Raw genomic sequence first — 20,955 nt, 5'->3', positions numbered from 1 at the left:
GGTCAGCGTTTGGAGGTCATGGAACATGCAGTGGCAATGAAGGATAGGTTTCTGAAAAACATCGCGGGGTGGTGAGCATTGTATGGGTGTGTAACATTACATTCACTAGTAGGAGTGAGAAACACATCATGGGGTGGTGCGAATTGTATGGGTATGAAACAGTACATTCACTAGTAGGAGTGAGAAAAACATCACGGGGTGATGTGATTCGGAGGGTCTAAATTAGGATTGACATTGAGTGGCGATGTAGGATGGAGAAAAGCACCGCGGGGTGGTCAGCATGGGGAGGTCAGGGAACATTCAGTGGCAATGTAGGATCGGTTTCTGAAAAACATCGCGGGGTGGTGCGCATTGTAATGGTGTGTAACATTACATTCCCTAGTAGGAGTGAGAAAAACATCATGGGGTGGTGCGCATTGTATGGATGTGTAACATTACATTCACTAGTAGGAGTGAGAAAAACATCACGGGGTGGTGTGAATCGTAGGGTCTGAATTAGGATAGGCAGTGAGTGGCAATGTAGGATGGAGAAAAGCACCGTGGGGTGGTCAGCATGGGGAGGTCAGGGAACATGCAGTGGCAATGTAGGATAGGTTTCTGAAAAACATCGCGGGGTGGTGCGCATTGCATGGGTGTGTCACATTACATTCACTAGTAGGATTGAGAAAAACATCACGGGGTGGTGTGAATCAGTGGGTCTGAATTAGGATAGGCAGTGAGTGGCAATGGAGGATGGATAAAAGCACCGCGGGGTGGTCAGCATGGGGAGGTCAGGAAACATGCAGTGGCAATGTAGGATAGGTTTCTGAAAAACATCGCGGGGTGGTGCGCATTGTATGGGTGTGTAACATTACATTCACTAGTAGGAGTGAGAAAAACATCACCGGGTGGAGTGAATCAGATTGTCTGAATTAGGATAGGCAGTGAGTGGCAATGTAGTATGGAGAGAAGCACCGCAGAGTGGTCAGCATGTGGAGGTTAGGGAACGTGCAGTGGCAATGTAGGATAAGTTTCTGAAAAACATCGCGGAGTGGTGCGCATTGTATGGGTGTGTAACATTACATTCACTAGTAAGAGTGAGAAAAACATCACGGGGTGCTGTGAATCGGAAGGCCTGAATTAGGATAGGCAGTGAGTGGCAATGTAGGATGGAGAAAAATACCGCGGGGTGGTCAGCAGGTGGAGGTCAGGAAACATGCAGTGGCAATGTAGGATAGGTTTCTGAAAAACATCTCGGGGTGGTGCGCATTGTATGGGTGTGTAACATTACATTCACTAGTAAGAGTGAGAAAAACATCACGGGGTGATGTGAATCGGAGGGTCTGAATTAGGATTGGCAGTGAGTGGCGATGTAGGATGGAGAAAAGCACCGCGGGTTGGCCAGCATGGGGAGGTCAGGGAACATTCAGTGGCTATGTAGGATAGGGTTCTGAAAAACATCGCGGGGTGGTGCGCATTGTATGGGTGTGTAACATTACATTCACTAGTAGGAGTTAGAAAAACATCACGGGGTGGTGCGCATTGTATGGGTTTGTAACATTACATTCACTAGTAAGAGTGAGAAATACATCACGGGGTGGTGTGAATCGGAGGGTCTGAATTAGGATAGGAAGTGAGTGGCAATGTAGGATGGAGAAAAACACCTCGGGGTGGTCAGCATGGGGAAGTCAGGGAACATGCAGTGGCAATGTTAGATAGGTTTCTGAAAAACATCCGGGGGTGGTGCGCGTTGTATGGGTGTGTAACATTACATTCACTAGTAGGAGTGAGAAAAACATCACAGGGTGGTGTGAATCGGAGGGTCTGAATTAGGTTAGGCAATGAGTGGCAATGTAGGATGGAGAAAAGCACCGCGGGGTGGTCAGCATGGGGAGGTCAGGAAACATGCAGTGGGAATGTAGGATAGGTTTCTGAAAAATATCGCGGGGTGGTGCGCATTGTAATGGTGTATAACATTACATACACTAGTAGTATTGAGAAAAACATCACAGGGTGGTGTGAGTCGGAGGGTCTGAATTAGGATAGGCAGTGAGTGGCAATGTAGGATGGATAAAAGCACCGCGGGGTGGTCAGCATGGGGAAGTCAGGAAACATGCAGTGGCAATGTAGGATAGGTTTCTGAAAAACATCGCGGAGTGGTGCTCATTGTATGGGTGTGTAACATTACATTCACTAGTAGGAGTGAGAAAAACATCACGGGGTGGAGTGAATTGGAGTGTCTCAATTAGGATAGGCTGTGAGGGGCAATGTAGTATGGAGAGAAGCACCGCGGCGTGGTCAGCATGTGGAGGTTAGGGAACGTGCAGTGGCAATGCAGGATAAGTTTCTGAAAAACATCGCGGAGTGGTGCGCATTGTATGGGTGTGTAACATTACATTCACTAGTAGGAGTGAGAAAAACATCACGGGGTGGTGTGAATCGGAGGGCCTGAATTAGGATAGGCAGTGAGTGGCAATGTAGGATGGAGAAAAACACCGCGGGGTGGTCAGCATGTGGAGGTCAGGAAACATGCAGTGGCAATGTAGGATAGGTTTCTGAAAAACATCTCGGGGTGGTGCGCATTGTAAGGGTGTGTAACATTACATTCACTAGTAGGAGTGAGAAAAACATCACGGGGTGGTGTGAATCGGAGGGTCTGAATTAGGATAGGAAGTGAGTGGCAATGTAGGATGGAGAAAAACTCTTCGGGGTGGTCAGCATGGGGAAGTCAGGGAACATGCAGTGGCAATGTAGGGCATTTTTCTGAAAAACATACGGGGGTGGTGCGCGTTGTATGGGTGTGTAACATTACATTCACTAGTAGGAGTGAGAAAAACATCGCAGGGTGGTGTGAATCGGAGGGTCTGAATTAGGATAGGCAATGAGTGGCAATGTAGGATGGAGAAAAGCACCGCGGGGTGGTCAGCATGGGGAGGTCAGGAAACATGCAGTGGCAATGTAGGATAGGTTTCTGAAAAACATCGCGGGGTGGTGCGCATTGTAATGGAGTGTAACATTACATTCACTAGTAGGATTGAGAAAAACATCACAGGGTGGTGTGAATCGGATGGTCTGAATTAGGATAGACAGTGAGTGGCAATGTAGGATGGATAAAAGCACCGCGGGGTGGTCAGCATGGGGAAGTCAGGAAACATGCAGTGGCAATGTAGGAAAGGTTTCTGAAAAACATCGCGGGGTGGTGCTCATTGTATGGGTGTGTAACATTACATTCACTAGTAGGAGTGAGAAAAACATCACAGGGTGTTGCGCATTGTATGGGTGTGTAACTTTACATTCACTAGTAGGTGTGAGAAAAACATCACGGGGTGGTGTGATTTGGAGGGTCTGAATTAGGATAGGCAGTGAGTGGCAATGTAGGATGGAGAAAAGCACCGCTGGATGGTCAGCAAGGGGAAGTCAGGGAACATGCAGTAGCAATGTAGGATAGGTTTCTGAAAAACATCGCGGGGTAGTTAGCATTGTATGGGTGTGTAAAATTACATTCACTAGTAGGAGTGAGAAAAACATCACGGGGTGGTGTGAATCGGAGGGTCTGAATTAGGATCGGCAGTGAGAGGCAATGAAGGATGGAGAAAAGCACCGCGGGTTGGTCAGCATTTGGAGGTCATGTAACATGCAGTGGCAATGAAGGATAGGTTTCTGAAAAACATCGCGGGGTGGTGAGCATTGTATGGGTGTGTAACATTACATTCACTAGTAGGAGTGAGAAACACATCATGGGGTGGTGCGAATTGTATGGGTGTGAAACAGTACATTCACTAGTAGGAGTGAGAAAAACATCACGGGGTTGTGTGATTCGGAGGGTGTGAATTAGGATTGACATTGAGTGGCGATGTAGGATGGAGAAAAGCACCGCGGGGTGGTCAGCATGGGGAGGTCAGGGAACATTCAGTGGCAATGTAGGATCGGTTTCTGAAAAACATCGAGGGGTGGTGCGCATTGTAATGGTGTGTAACATTACATTCCCTAGTAGGAGTGAGAAAAACATCACGGGGTGGCGCGCATTGTATGGGTGTGTAACATTACATTCACTAGTAAGAGTGAGAAAAAATTCACGGGGTGGTGTGAATCGGAGGGTCTGAATTAGGATAGGAAGTTAGTGGCAATGTAGGATGGAGAAAAGCACCTCGGGGTGGTCAGCATGGGGAAGTCAGGGAACATGCAGTGGCAATGTAGGATAGGTTTCTGAAAAACATCCGGGGTGGTGCGCATTGTATGGGTGTGTAACATTACATTCACTAGTAGGAGTGAGAAAAACATCACGGGGTAGTGCGCATTGTATGGGTGTGTAACATTACATTCACTAGTAAGAGTGAGAAATACATCACGGGGTGGTGTGAATCGGAGGGTCTGAATTATAATAGGAAGTGAGTGGCAATGAAGGATAGAGAAAAGCACCGCGGGGTGGTCAGCATTTGGAGGTCATGGAACATGCAGTGGCAATGAAGGATAGGTTTCTGAAAAACATCGCGGGGTGGTGAGCATTGTATGGGTGTGTAACATTACATTCACTAGTAGGAGTGAGAAAAACATCACGGGGTGGTGTGATTCGGAGGGTCTGAATTAGTATTGACATTGAGTGGCGATGTAGGATGGAGAAAAGCACCGCGGGGTGGTCAGCATGGGGAGGTCAGGGAACATTCAGTGGCAATGTAGGATCGGTTTCTGAAAAACATCGCGGGGTGGTGCGCATTGTAATGGTGTGTAACAGTACATTCCCTAGTAGGAGTGAGAAAAACATCACGGGGTGGTGCGCATTGTATGGGTGTGTAACATTACATTCACTAGTAAGATTGAGAAAAAATTCACGGGGTGGTGTGAATCGGAGGGTCTGAATTAGGATAGGAAATTAGTGGCAATGTAGGATGGAGAAAAGCACCTCGTGGTGGTCAGCATGGGGAAGTCAGGGAACATGCAGTGGCAATGTAGGATAGGTTTCTGAAAAACATCCGGGGTGGTGCGCATTGTATGGGTGTGTAACATTACATTCACTAGTAGGAGTGAGAAAAACATCACGGGGTGGTGTGAATCGTAGGGTCTGAATTAGGATAGGCAGTGAGTGGCAATGTAGGATGGAGAAAAGCACCGTGGGGTGGTCAGCATGGGGAGGTCAGGGAACATGCAGTGGCAATGTAGGATAGGTTTCTGAAAAACATCGCGGGGTGGTGCGCATTGCATGGGTGTGTCACATTACATTCACTAGTAGGATTGAGAAAAACATCACGGGGTGGTGTGAATCGGTGGGTGTGAATTAGGATAGGCAGTGAGTGGCAATGTAGGATGGACAAAAGCACCGCGGGGTGGTCAGCATGGGGAGGTCAGGAAACATGCAGTGGCAATGTAGGATAGGTTTCTGAAAAACATCACGGGGTGGTGCGCATTGTATGGGTGTGTAACATTACATTCACTAGTAGGAGTGAGAAAAACATCACCGGGTGGAGTGAATCGGATTGTCTGAATTAGGATAGGCAGTGAGTGGCAATGTAGTATGGAGAGAAGCACCGCGGAGTGGTCAGCATGTGGAGGTTAGGGAACGTCCAGTGGCAATGTAGGATAAGTTTCTGAAAAACATCGTGGAGTGGTGCGCATTGTATGGGTGTGTAACATTACATTCACTAGTAGGAGTGAGAAAAACATCACGGGGTGCTGTGAATCGGAAGGCCTGAATTAGGATAGGCAGTGAGTGGCAATGTAGGATGGAGAAAAACACCGCGGGGTGGTCAGCATGTGGAGGTCAGGAAACATGCAGTGGCAATGTAGGATAGGTTTCTGAAAAACATCTCGGGGTGGTGCGCATTGTATGGGTGTGTAACATTACATTCACTAGTAAGAGTGAGAAAAACATCACGGGGTGGTGTGAATCGGAGGGTCTGAATTAGGATTGGCAGTGAGTGGCGATGTAGGATGGAGAAAAGCACCGCGGGTTGGCCAGCATGGGGAGGTCAGGGAACATTCAGTGGCTATGTAGGATAGGGTTCTGAAAAACATCGCGGGGTGGTGCACATTGTATGGGTGTGTAACATTACATTCACTAGTAGGAGTTAGAAAAACATCACGGGGTGGTGCGCATTGTATGGGTTTGTAACATTACATTCACTAGTAAGAGTGAGAATTACATCACGGGGTGGTGTGAATCGGAGGGTCTGAATTAGGATAGGAAGTGAGTGGCAATGTAGGATGGAGAAAAACACCTCGGGGTGGTCAGCATGGGGAAGGCAGGGAACATGCAGTGGCAATGTTAGATAGGTTTCTGAAAAACATCCGGGGGTGGTGCGCGTTGTATGGGTGTGTAACATTACATTCACTAGTAGGAGTGAGAAAAACATCACAGGGTGGTGTGAATCGGAGTGTCTGAATTAGGATAGGCAATGAGTGGCAATGTAGGATGGAGAAAAGCACCGCGGGGTGGTCAGCATGGGGAGGTCAGGAAACATGCAGTGGCAATGTAGGATAGGTTTCTGAAAAATATCGCGGGGTGGTACGCATTGTAATGGTGTATAACATTACATACACGAGTAGTATTGAGAAAAACATCACAGGGTGGTGTGAGTCGGAGGGTCTGAATTAGGATAGGCAGTGAGTGGCAATGTAGGATGGATAAAGCACCGCGGGGTGGTCAGCATGGGGAAGTCAGGAAACATGCAGTGGCAATGTAGGATAGGTTTCTGAAAAACATCGCGGAATAGTGCTCATTGTATGGGTGTGTAACATTACATTCACTAGTAGGAGTGAGAAAAACATCACGGGGTGGAGTGAATTGGAGTGTCTCAATTAGGATAGGCTGTGAGTGGCAATGTAGTATGGAGAGAAGCACCGCGGCGTGGTCAGCATGTGGAGGTTAGGGAACGTGCAGTGGCAATGCAGGATAAGTTTCTGAAAAACATCGCGGAGTGGTGCGCATTGTATGGGTGTGTAACATTACATTCACTAGTAGGAGTGAGAAAAACATCACGGGGTGGTGTGAATCGGAGGGCCTGAATTAGGATAGGCAGTGAGTGGCAATGTAGGATGGAGAAAAACACCGCGGGGTGGTCAGCATGTGGAGGTCAGGAAACATGCAGTGGCAATGTAGGATAGGTTTCTGAAAAACATCTCGGGGTGGTGCGCATTGTAAGGGTGTGTAACATTACATTCACTAGTAGGAGTGAGAAAAACATCACGGGGTGGTGCGCAATGTATGGGTGTGTAACATTACATTCACTAGTAAGAGTGAGAAAAACATCACGGGGTGGTGTGAATCGGAGGGTCTGAATTAGGATAGGAAGTGAGTGGCAATGTAGGATGGAGAAAAACACCTCGGGGTGGTCAGCATGGGGAAGTCAGGGAACATGCAGTGGCAATGTAGGGCATTTTTCTGAAAAACATACGGGGGTGGTGCGCGTTGTATGGGTGTGTAACATTACATTCACTAGTAGGAGTGAGAAAAACATCGCAGGGTGGTGTGAATCGGAGGGTCTGAATTAGGATAGGCAATGAGTGGCAATGTAGGATGGAGAAAAGCACCGCGGGGTGGTCAGCATGGGGAGGTCAGGAAACATGCAGTGGCAATGTAGGATAGGTTTCTAAAAAACATCGTGGGGTGGTGCGCATTGTAATGGTGTGTAACATTACATTCACTAGTAGGATTGAGAAAAACATCACAGGGTGGTGTGAATCGGAGGGTCTGAATTAGGATAGACAGTGAGTGCCAATGTAGGATGGATAAAAGCACCGCGGGGTGGTCAGCATGGGGAAGTCAGGAAACATGCAGTGGCATGTAGGAAAGGTTTCTGAAAAACATCGCGGGGTGGTGCTCATTGTATGGGTGTGTAACATTACATTCACTAGTAGGAGTGAGAAAAACATCACGGGGTGTTGCGCATTGTATGGGTGTGTAACTTTACATTCACTAGTAGGTGTGAGAAAAACATCACGGGGTGGTGTGATTTGGAGGGTCTGAATTAGGATAGGCAGTGAGTGGCAATGTAGGATGGAGAAAAGCACCGCTGGATGGTCAGCAAGGGGAAGTCAGGGAACATGCAGTAGCAATGTAGGATAGGTTTCTGAAAAACATCGCGGGGTGGTTAGCATTGTATGGGTGTGTAAAATTACATTCACTAGTAGGAGTGAGAAAAACATCACGGGGTGGTGTGAATCGGAGGGTCTGAATTAGGATCGGCAGTGAGAGGCAATGAAGGATGGAGAAAAGCACCGCGGGTTGGTCAGCCTTTGGAGGTCATGGAACATGCAGTGGCAATGAAGGATAGGTTTCTGAAAAACATCGCGGGGTGGTGCGCATTGTATGGGTGTGTAACATTACATTCACTAGTAGGAGTGAGAAACACATCATGGGGTGGTGCGAATTGTATGGGTGTGAAACAGTACATTCACTAGTAGGAGTGAGAAAAACATCACGGGGTGGTGTGATTCGGAGGGTCTGAATTAGGATTGACATTGAGTGGCGATGTAGGATGGAGAAAAGCACTGCGGGGTGGTCAGCATGGGGAAGTCAGGGAACATTCAGTGGCAATGTAGGATCGGTTTCTGAAAAACATCGCGGGGTGGTGCGCATTGTAATGGTGTGTAACATTACATTCCCTAGTAGGAGTGAGAAAAACATCACGGGGTGGTGCGCATTGTATGGGTGTGTAACATTACATTCACTAGTAAGAGTGAGAAAAAATTCACGGGGTGGTGTGAATCGGAGGGTCTGAATTAGGATAGGAAGTTAGTGGCAATGTAGGATGGAGAAAAGCACCTCGGGGTGGTCAGCATGGGGAAGTCAGGGAACATGCAGTGGCAATGTAGGATAGGTTTCTGAAAAAGATCCGGGGTGGTGCGCATTGTATGGGTGTGTAACATTACATTCACTAGTAGGAGTGAGAAAAACATCACGGGGTGGTGTGAATCGTAGGGTCTGAATTAGGATAGGCAGTGAGTGGCAATATAGGATGGAGAAAAGCACCGTGGGGTGGTCAGCATGGGGAGGTCAGGGAACATGCAGTGGCAATGTAGGATAGGTTTCTGAAAAACATCGCGGGGTGGTGCGCATTGCATGGGTGTGTCACATTACATTCACTAGTAAGATTGAGAAAAACATCACGGGGTGGTGTGAATCGGTGGGTCTGAATTAGTATAGGCAGTGAGTGGCAATGTAGGATGGATAAAAGCACCGCGGGGTGGTCAGCATGGGGAGGTCAGGAAACATGCAGTGGCAATGTAGGATAGGTTTCTGAAAAACATCGCGGGGTGGTGCGCATTGTATGAGTGTGTAACATTACATTCACTAGTAGGAGTGAGAAAAACATCACCGGGTGGAGTGAATCGGATTGTCTGAATTAGGATAGGCAGTGAGTGGCAATGTAGTATGGAGAGAAGCACCGCGGAGTGGTCAGCATGGGGAGGTCAGGGAACATTCAGTGGCTATGTAGGATAGGTTTCTGAAACACATCGCGGGGTGGTGCGCATTGTATGGGTGTGTAACATTACATTCACTAGTAGGAGTGAGAAAAACATCACGGGGTGGTGCGCATTGTATGGGTGTGTAACATTACATTCACTAGTAAGAGTGAGAAATACATCACGGGGTGGTGTGAATCGGAGGGTCTGAATTATAATAGGAAGTGAGTGGCAATGAAGGATGGAGAAAAGCACCGCGGGGTGGTCAGCATTTGGAGGTCATGGAACACGCAGTGGCAATGAAGGATAGGTTTCTGAAAAACATCGCTGGGTGGTGAGCATTGTATGGGTGTGTAACATTACATTCACTAGTAGGAGTGAGAAAAACATCACGGGGTGGTGTGATTCGGAGGGTCTGAATTAGTATTGACATTGAGTGGCGATGTAGGATGGAGAAAAGCACCGCGGGGTGGTCAGCATGGGGAGGTCAGGGAACATTCAGTGGCAATGTAGGATCGGTTTCTGAAAAACATCGCGGGGAGGTGCGCATTGTAATGGTGTGTAACATTACATTCCCTAGTAGGAGTGAGAAAAACATCACGGGGTGGTGCGCATTGTATGGGTGTGTAACATTACATTCACTAGTAAGATTGAGAAAAAATTCATGGGGTGGTGTGAATCGGAGGGTCTGAATTAGGATAGGAAGTTAGTGGCAATGTAGGATGGAGAAAAGCACCTCGGGGTGGTCAGCATGGGGAAGTCAGTGAACATGCAGTGGCAATGTAGGATAGGTTTCTGAAAAACATCCGGGGTGGTGCGCATTGTATGGGTGTGTAACATTACATTCACTAGTAGGAGTGAGAAAAACATCACGGGGTGGTGTGAATCGTAGGGTCTGAATTAGGATAGGCAGTGAGTGGCAATGTAGGATGGAGAAAAGCACCGTGGGGTGGTCAGCATGGGGAGGTCAGGGAACATGCAGTGGCAATGTAGGATAGGTTTCTGAAAAACATCGCGGGGTGGTGCGCATTGCATGGGTGTGTCACATTACATTCACTAGTAGGATTGAGAAAAACATCACGGGGTGGTGTGAATCGGTGGGTGTGAATTAGGATAGGCAGTGAGTGGCAATGTAGGATGGACAAAAGCACCGCGGGTTGGTCAGCATGGGGAGGTCAGGAAACATGCAGTGGCAATGTAGGATAGGTTTCTGAAAAACATCGCGGGGTGGTGTGCATTGTATGGGTGTGTAACATTACATTCACTAGTAGGAGTGAGAAAAACATCACCGGGTGGAGTGAATCGGATTGTCTGAATTAGGATAGGCAGTGAGTGGCAATGTAGTATGGAGAGAAGCACCGCGGAGTGGTCAGCATGTGGAGGTTAGGGAACGTCCAGTGGCAATGTAGGATAAGTTTCTGAAAAACATCGCGGAGTGGTGCGCATTGTATGGGTGTGTAACATTACATTCACTAGTAGGAGTGAGAAAAACATCACGAGGTGCTGTGAATCGGAAGGCCTGAATTAGGATAGGCAGTGAGTGGCAATGTAGGATGGAGAAAAACACCGCGGGGTGGTCAGCATGTGGAGGTCAGGAAACATGCAGTGGCAATGTAGGATAGGTTTCTGAAAAACATCTCGGGGTGGTGCGCATTGTATGGGTGTGTAACATTACATTCACTAGTAAGAGTGAGAAAAACATCACGGGGTGGTGTGAATCGGAGGGTCTGAATTAGGATTGGCAGTGAGTGGCGATGTAGGATGGAGAAACTCACCGCGGGTTGGCCAGCATGGGGAGGTCAGGGAAAATTCAGTGGCTATGTAGGATAGGGTTCTGAAAAACATCGCGGGGTGGTGCGCATTGTATGGGTGTGTAACATTACATACACTAGTAGGAGTTAGAAAAACATCACGGGGTGGTGCGCATTGTATGGGTTTGTAACATTACATTCACTAGTAAGAGTGAGAAATACATCACGGGGTGGTGTGAATCGGAGGGTTTGAATTAGGATAGGAAGTGAGTGGCAATGTAGGATGGAGAAAAACACCTCGGGGTGGTCAGCATGGGGAAGTCAGGGAACATGCAGTGGCAATGTTAGATAGGTTTCTGAAAAACATCCGGGGGTGGTGCGCGTTGTATGGGTGTGTAACATTACATTCACTAGTAGGAGTGAGAAAAACATCACAGGGTGGTGTGAATCGGAGTGTCTGAATTAGGATAGGCAATGAGTGGCAATGTAGGATGGAGAAAAGCACCGCGGGGTGGTCAGCATGGGGAGGTCAGGAAACATGCAGTGGCAATGTAGGATAGGTTTCTGAAAAATATCGCGGGGTGGTGCGCATTGTAATGGTGTATAACATTACATACACTAGTAGTATTGAGAAAAACATCACAGGGTGGTGTGAGTCGGAAGGTCTGAATTAGGATAGGCAGTGAGTGGCAATGTAGGATGGATAAAAGCACCGCGGGGTGGTCAGCATGGGGAAGTCAGGAAACATGCAGTGGCAATGTAGGATAGGTTTCTGAAAAACATCGCGGAGTGGTGCTCATTGTATGGGTGTGTAACATTACATTCACTAGTAGGAGTGAGAAAAACATCGCGGGGTGGAGTGAATCGGAGTGTCTCAATTAGGATAAGCTGTGAGTGGCAATGTAGTATGGAGAGAAGCACCGCGGCGTGGTCAGCATGTGGAGGTTAGGGAACGTGCAGTGGCAATGCAGGATAAGTTTCTGAAAAACATCACGGGATGGTGCGCATTGTATGGGTGTGTGATACATTACATTCACTAGTAGGAGTGAGAAAAACATCACGGGGTGGTGGGAATCGGAGGGTCTGAATTAGGATAGGCAGTGAGTGGCAATGTAGGATGGAGAAAAGCACCGCGGGGTGGTCAGCATGGGGAGGTCAGGGAACATGCAGTGGCAATGTAGGATAGGTTTCTGAAAACATCACGGGGTGGTGCGCATTGTATGGGTGTGTGTTACATTACATTCACTAGTAGGAGTGAGAAAAACATCAAGGGGTGGTGCGCATTGTATGGGTGTGTGTTACATTACATTCACTAGTAGGAGTGAGAAAAACATCAAGGGGTGGTTCGCATTGTATGGGTGTGTGTTACATTACATTCACTAGTAGGAGTGAGAAAAACATCACGGGGTGGTGTGAATCGGAGGGTCTGAATTAGTATAGGCAGTGAGTGGCAATGTAGGATGGAGAAAAGCACCGCGGGGTGGTCAGCATGGGGAGGTCAGAGAACAGGCAGTGGCAATGTAGGATAGGTTTCTGAAAAACATCACGGGGTGGTGCGCATTGTATGGGTGTGTGTTACATTACATTCACTAGTAGGAGTGAGAAAAACATCACGGGGTGGTGCGCATTGTAAGGGTGTGTGTTACATTACATTCACTAGTTGGAGTGAGAAAAACATCACGTGGTGGCGGGAATCGGAGGGTCTGAATTAGGATAGGCAGTGAGTGTCAATGTAGGATCGAGAAAAGCACCGTGGGGTGGTCAGCATGGGGAGGTCAGGGAACATGCAGTGGCAATGTAGGACAGGTTTCTGAAAAACATCACGGGGTGGTACGCATTGTATGGGTGTGTGTTACATTACATTCACTAGTAGGAGTGAGAAAAACAGCACGGGGTGGTGCCCATTGTATGGGTGTGTGTTACATTACATTCACTAGTAGGAGTGAGAAAAACATCACAGGGTGGTGAGCATTGTATGGGTGTGTGTTACATTACATTCACTAGTAGGAGTGAGAAAAACATCACGGGGTGGTGTGCATTGTATGGGTGTGTGTTACATTACATTCACTAGTAGGAGAGAGAAAAACATCACGGGGTGGTGCGCATTGTATGGGTGTGTGTTACATTACATTCACTAGTAGGAGTGAGAAAAACATCACGGGGTGGTGCGCATTGTATGGGTGTGTGTTACATTACATTCACTAGTACGAGTGAGAAAAACATAACGGGGTGGTGCGCAATGTATGGGTGTGTGTTACATTACATTCACTAGTAGGAGTGAGAAAAACATCACGGTGTGGTGCGCATTGTATGGGTGTGTGTTACATTACATTCACTAGTAGGAGTGAGAAAAACATCTCGGGGTGGTGTGAATCAGAGGGACTGAATTAGGATAGTCAGTGAGTGGCAATGTAGGATGGAGAAAAGCACCGCAGGTTTGTCACATGGGGAGGTCAGGGAACATGCAGTGGCAATGTAGGATAGGTTTCTGAAAAACATCATGGGGTGGTGCGCATTGTATGGGTGTGTGTTACACTACATTCACTAGTAGGAGTGAGAAAAACATCACGGGGTGGTGCGCATTGTATGGGTGAGTGTTACATTACATTCACTAGTAGGAATGACAAAAACATCACGGGGTGGTGCGCATTGTATGGGTGTGTGTTACATTACATTCACTAGTAGGAGTGAGAAAAACATCACGGGGTGGTGCACATGGTATGGGTGTGTGTTACATTACATTCACTAGTAGGAGTGAGAAAAACATCACGGGGTGGTGGGAATCGGAGGGACTGAATTAGTATAGGCAGTGAGTGGCAATGTAGGATGGAGAAAAGCACCGCGGGGTGGTCAGCATGGGGAGGTCAGGGAACATGCAGTGGCAATGTAGGATAGGTTTCTGAAAAACATCACGGTGTGGTGCGCATTGTATGGGTGTGTGTTACATTACATTCACTAGTAGGAGTGAGAAAAACATCACAGGGTGGTGTGAATCGGAGGGTCTGAATTAGGATAGACAGTGAGTGGCAATGTAGGATGGATAAAAGCACCTCGGTGTGGTCAGCATGGGGAAGTCAGGAAACATGCAGTGGCAATGTAGGAAAGGTTTCTGAAAAACATCGCGGGGTGGTGCTCATTGTATGGGTGTGTAACATTACATTCACTAGTAGGAGTGAGAAAAACATCAAGGGGTGTTGCGCATTGTATGGGTGTGTAACTTTACATTCACTAGTAGGTGTGAGAAAAACATCACGGGGTGGTGTGATTTGGAGGGTCTGAATTAGGATAGGCAGTGAGTGGCAATGTAGGATGGAGAAAAGCACCGCTGGATGGTCAGCAATGGGAAGTCAGGGAACATGCAGTAGCAATGTAGGATAGGTTTCTGAAAAACATCGCGGGGTGGTTAGCATTGTATGGGTGTGTAAAATTACATTCACTAGTAGGAGTGAGAAAAACATCACGGGGTGGTGTGAATCGGAGGGTCTGAATTAGGATCGGCAGTGAGAGGCAATGAAGGATGGAGAAAAGCACCGCGGGTTGGTCAGCCTTTGGAGGTCATGGAACATGCAGTGGCAATGAAGGATAGGTTTCTGAAAAACATCGCGGGGTGGTGCGCATTGTATGGGTGTGTAACATTACATTCACTAGTAGGAGTGAGAAACACATCATGGGGTGGTGCGAATTGTATGGGTGTGAAACAGTACATTCACTAGTAGGAGTGAGAAAAACATCACGGGGTGGTGTGATTCGGAGGGTCTGAATTAGGATTGACATTGAGTGGCGATGTAGGATGGAGAAAAGCACTGCGGGGTGGTCAGCATGGGGAAGTCAGGGAACATTCAGTGGCAATGTAAGATCGGTTTCTGAAAAACATCGCGGGGTGGTGCGCATTGTAATGGTGTGTAACATTACATTCCCTAGTAGGAGTGAGAAAAACATCACGGGGTGGTGCGCATTGTATGGGTGTGTAACATTACATTCACTAGTAAGAGTGAGAAAAAATTCACGGGGTGGTGTGAATCGGAGGGTCTGAATTAGGATAGGAAGTTAGTGGCAATGTAGGATGGAGAAAAGCACCTCGGGGTGGTCAACATGGGGAAGTCAGGGAACATGCAGTGGCAATGTAGGATAGGTTTCTGAAAAAGATCCGGGGTGGTGCGCATTGTATGGGTGTGTAACATTACATTCACTAGTAGGAGTGAGAAAAACATCACGGGGTGGTGTGAATCATAGGGTCTGAATTAGGATAGGCAGTGAGTGGCAATATAGGATGGAGAAAAGCACCGTGGGGTGGTCAGCATGGGGAGGTCAGGGAACATGCAGTGGCAATGTAGGATAGGTCTCTGAAAAACATCGCGGGGTGGTGCGCATTGCATGGGTGTGTCACATTACATTCACTAGTAAGATTGAGAAAAACATCACGGGGTGGTGTGAATCGGTGGGTCTGAATTAGTATAGGCAGTGAGTGGCAATGTAGGATGGATAAAAGCACCGCGGGTTGGTCAGCATGGGGAGGTCAGGAAACATGCAGTGGCAATGTAGGATAGGTTTCTGAAAAACATCGCGGGGTGGTGAGCATTGTATGAGTGTGTAACATTACATTCACTAGTAGGAGTGAGAAAAACATCACCGGGTGGAGTGAATCGGATTGTCTGAATTAGGATAGGCAGTCAGTGGCAATGTAGTATGGAGAGAAGCACCGCGGAGTGGTCAGCATGGGGAGGTCAGGGAACATTCAGTGGCTATGTAGGATAGGTTTCTGAAACACATCGCAGGGTGGTGCGCATTGTATGGGTGTGTAACATTACATTCACTAGTAGGAGTGAGAAAAACATCACGGGGTGGTGCGCATTATATGGGTGTGTAACATTACATTCACTAGTAAGAGTGAGAAATACATCACGGGGTGGTGTGAATCGGAGGGTCTGAATTATAATAGGAAGTGAGTGGCAATGAAGGATGGAGAAAAGCACCGCGGGGTGGTCAGCATTTGGAGGTCATGGAACACGCAGTGGCAATGAAGGATAGGTTTCTGAAAAACATCGCTGGGTGGTGAGCATTGTATGGGTGTGTAACATTACATTCACTAGTAGGAGTGAGAAAAACATCACGGGGTGGTGTGATTCGGAGGGTCTGAATTAGTATTGACATTGAGTGGCGATGTAGGATGGAGAAAAGCACCGCGGGGTGGTCAGCATGGGGAGGTCAGGGAACATTCAGTGGCAATGTAGGATCGGTTTCTGAAAAACATCGCGGGGAGGTGCGCATTGTAATGGTGTGTAACATTACATTCCCTAGTAGGAGTGAGAAAAACATCACGGGGTGGTGCGCATTGTATGGGTGTGTAACATTACATTCACTAGTAGGAGTGAGAAAAACATCACGGGGTGGTGTGAATCGTAGGGTCTGAATTAGGATAGGCAGTGAGTGGCAATGTAGGATGGAGAAAAGCACCGTGGGGTGGTCAGCATGGGGAGGTCAGGGAACATGCAGTGGCAATGTAGGATAGGTTTCTGAAAAACATCGCGGGGTGGTGCGCATTGCATGGGTGTGTCACATTACATTCACTAGTAGGATTGAGAAAAACATCACGGGGTGGTGTGAATCGGTGGGTGTGAATTAGGATAGGCAGTGAGTGGCAATGTAGGATGGACAAAAGCACCGCGGGGTGGTCAGCATGGGGAGGTCAGGAAACATGCAGTGGCAATGTAGGATAGGTTTCTGAAAAACATCTCGGGGAGGTGCGCATTGTATGGGTGTGTAACATTACATTCACTAGTAGGAGTGAGAAAAACATCACCGGGTGGAGTGAATCGGATTGTCTGAATTAGGATAGGCAGTGAGTGGCAATGTAGTATGGAGAGAAGCACCGCGGAGTGGTCAGCATGTGGAGGTTAGGGAACGTCCAGTGGCAATGTAGGATAAGTTTCTGAAAAACATCGCGGAGTGGTGGGCATTGTATGGGTGAGTGTTACATTACATACACTAGTAGGAGTGAGAAAAACATCACGGGGTGGTGCGCATTGTATGGGTGTGTGTTACATTACATTCACTTGTAGGAGTGAGAAAAACATCACGTGGTGGCGGGAATCGGAGGGTCTGAATTAGGATAGGCACTGAGTGGCAATGTAGGATCGAGAAAAGCACCGTGGGGTGGTCAGCATGGGGAGGTCAGGGAACATGCAGTGGCAATGTAGGATAGGTTTCTGAAAAACATCACGGGGTGGTGCGCATTGTATGGGTGTGTGTTACATTACATTCACTAGTAGGAGTGAGAAAAACATCACGGGGTGGTGCGCATTGTATGGGTGTGTGTTACATTACATTCACTAGTAGGAGTGAGAAAAACATCACGGGGTGGAGCGCATTGTATGGGTGTGTGTTACATTACATTCACTAGTAGGAGTGAGAAAAACATCTCGGGGTGGTGTGAATCAGAGGGTCTGAATTAGGACAGTCAGTGAGTGGCAATGTAGGATGGAGAAAAGCACCGCAGGTTTGTCACATGGGGAGGTCAGGGAACATGCAGTGGCAATGTAGGATAGGTTTCTGAAAAACATCACGGGGTGGTGCGCATTGTATGGGTGTGTGTTACACTACATTCACTAGTAGGAGTGAGAAAAACATCTCGGGGTGGTGCGCATTGTATGGGTGAGTGTTACATTACATTCACTAGTAGGAATGACAAAAACATCACGGGGTGGTGCGCATTGCATGGGTGTGGGTTACATTACATTCACTAGTAGGAGTGAGAAAAACATCACGGGGTGGTGCGCATTGTATGGGTGTGTGTTACATTACATTCACTAGTAGGAGTGAGAAAAACATCACGGGGTGGTGGGAATCGGAGGGTCTGAATTAGGATAGGCAGTGAGTGGCAATGTAGGATGGAGAAAAGCACCGCGGGGTGGTCAGCATTGGGAGGTCAGGGAACATGCAGTGGCAATGTAGGATAGGTTTCTGAAAAACATCACGGTGTGGTGCGCATTGTATGGGTGTGTGTTACATTACATTCACTAGTAGGAGTGAGAAAAACATCACGGGGTGGTGCGCATTGTATGGGTGTGTGTTACATTACATTCACTAGTAGGAGTGAGAAAAACATCAAGGGGTGGTTCGCATTGTATGGGTGTGTGTTACATTACATTCACTAGTAGGAGTGAGAAAAACATCACGGGGTGGTGTGAATCGGAGGGTCTGAATTAGTATAGGCAGTGAGTGGCAATGTAGGATGGAGAAAAGCACCGCGGGGTGGTCAGCATGGGGAGGTCAGGGAACAGGCAGTGGCAATGTAGGATAGGTTTCTGAAAAACATCACGGGGTGGTGCGCATTGTATGGGTGTGTGTTACATTACATTCACTAGTAGGAGTGAGAAAAACATCACGGGGTGGTGCGCATTGTATGGGTTTGTGTTACATTACATTCACTAGTAGGAGTGAGAAAAACATCACGTGGTGGCGGGAATCGGAGGTTCTGAATTAGGATAGGCAGTGAGTGTCAATGTAGGATCGAGAAAAGCACCGTGGGGTGGTCAGCAGGGGGAGGTCAGGGAACATGCAGTGGCAATGTAGGACAGGTTTCTGAAAAACATCACGGGGTGGTGCGCATTTTATGGGTGTGTGTTACATTACATTCACTAGTAGGAGTGAGAAAAACAGCACGGGGTGGTGCGCATTGTATGGGTGTGTGTTACATTACATTCACTAGTAGGAATGAGAAAAACATCACGGGGTGGTGAGCATTGTATGGGTGTGTGTTACATTACATTCACTAGTAGGAGTGAGAAAAACATCACGGGGTGGTGCGCATTGTATGGGTGTGTGTTACATTACATTCACTAGTAGGAGAGAGAAAAACATCACGGGGTGGTGCGCATTGTATGGGTGTGTGTTACATTACATTCACTAGTAGGAGTGAGAAAAACATCACGGGGTGGTGCGCATTGTATGGGTGTGTGTTACATTACATTCACTAGTAGGAGTGAGAAAAACATCACGGGGTGGTGCGCATTGTATGGGTGTGTGTTACATTACATTCACTAGTAGGAGTGAGAAAAACATCACGGGGTGGTGCGCATTGTATGGGTGTGTGTTACATTACATTCACTAGTAGGAGTGAGAAAAACATCACGTGGTGTTGGGAATTGGAGTGTCTGAATTAGGATAGGCAGAGAGTGGCAATGTAGGATGGAGAAAAGCACCGCAGGTGGTCAGCATGGGGAGGTCAGGGAACATGCAGTGGCAATGTAGGATAGGTTTCTGAAAAACATCGCGGGGTGGTGCGCATTGTATTGGTGTGTGTTTCATTACATTCACTAGTAGGAGTGGGAAAAACATCACTGGGTGGTGCGCATTGTATGGGTGTGTGTTACATTACATTCACTAGTAGGAGTGAGAAAAACATCACGGGGTGGTGCGAATTGTATGGGTGTGTGTTACATTACATTCACTAGTAGGAGTGAGAAAAACATCACGGGGTGGTGCGCATTGTATGGGTGTGTGTTACATTACATTCACTAGTAGGAGTGAGAAAAACATCACGGGGTGGTGCGCATTGTATGGGTGTGTGTTACATTACATTCACTAGTAGGAGTGAGAAAAACATCACGGGGTGGTGCGCATTGTATGGGTGTGTGTTACATTACATTCACTAGTAGGAGTGAGAAAAACATCACGGGGTGGTGCGCATTGTATGGATGTGTGTTACATTACATTCACTAGTAGGAGTGAGAAAAAAATCAAGGGGTGGTGCGCATTGTATTGGTGTGTGTTACATTACATTCACTAGTGGGAGTGAGAAAAATATCACGGGGTGGTGCGCATTGTATGGGTGTGTGTTACATTACATTCACTAGTAGGAATGAGAAAAACATCACGGGGTGGTGCGCATTGTATGGGTGTGTGTTACATTACATTCACTAGTAGGAGTGAGAAAAACATCACGGGGTGGTGGGAATCGGAGGGTCTGAATTAGGATAGGCAGTGAGTGGCGATGTAGGATGAAGAAAAGCACCGCGGGGTGTTCAGCATGGGGAGGTCAGGGTAGATGCAGTGGCAATGTAGGATAGGTTTCTGAAAAACATCGCGGGGTGGTGCGAACTGTATGGGTGTGTAACATTACATTCACTAATAGGAGTTAGAAAAACATCACGGGGTGGTGCGCATTGTATGGGTTTGTAACGTTACATTCACTAGTAAGAGTGAGAAATACATCACGGGGTGGTGTGAATTGGAGGGTCTGAATTAGGATACGAAGTGAGTGGCAATGTAGGATGGAGAAAAACACCTCGGGGTGGTCAGCATGGGGAAGTCAGGGAACATGCAGTGGCAATGTTAGATAGGTTTCTGAAAAACATCCGGGGGTGTTGCGCGTTGTATGGGTGTGTAACATTACATTCACTAGTAGGAGTGAGAAAAACATCACAGGGTGGTGTGAGTCGGAGGGTCTGAATTAGGATAGGCAGTGAGTGGCAATGTAGGATGGATAAAAGCACCGCGGGGTGGTCAGCATGGGGAGGTCAGGAAACATGCAGTGGCAATGTAGGATAGGTTTCTGAAAAATATCGCGGGGTGGTGCGCATTGTAATGGTGTATAACATTACATACACTAGTAGTATTGAGAAAAACATCACAGGGTGGTGTGAGTCGGAGGGTCTGAATTAGGATAGGCAGTGAGTGGCAATGTAGGATGGATAAAAGCACCGCGGGGTGGTCAGCATGGGGAAGTCAGGAAACATGCAGTGGCAATGTAGGATAGGTTTCTGAAAAACATCGCGGAGTGGTGCTCATTGTATGGGTGTGTAACATTACATTCACTAGTAGGAGT

This window comes from Cavia porcellus, unplaced genomic scaffold (genome assembly GCF_034190915.1).
Source record: "Cavia porcellus strain 051 isolate PalLab524CR breed Dunkin Hartley unplaced genomic scaffold, mCavPor4.1 scaffold_13, whole genome shotgun sequence".
Classification (NCBI taxonomy): Eukaryota; Metazoa; Chordata; class Mammalia; order Rodentia; family Caviidae; genus Cavia; species Cavia porcellus.
The sequence above is the reverse complement of the archived record's forward strand: the minus strand, read 5'-3'. Positions refer to the sequence as shown.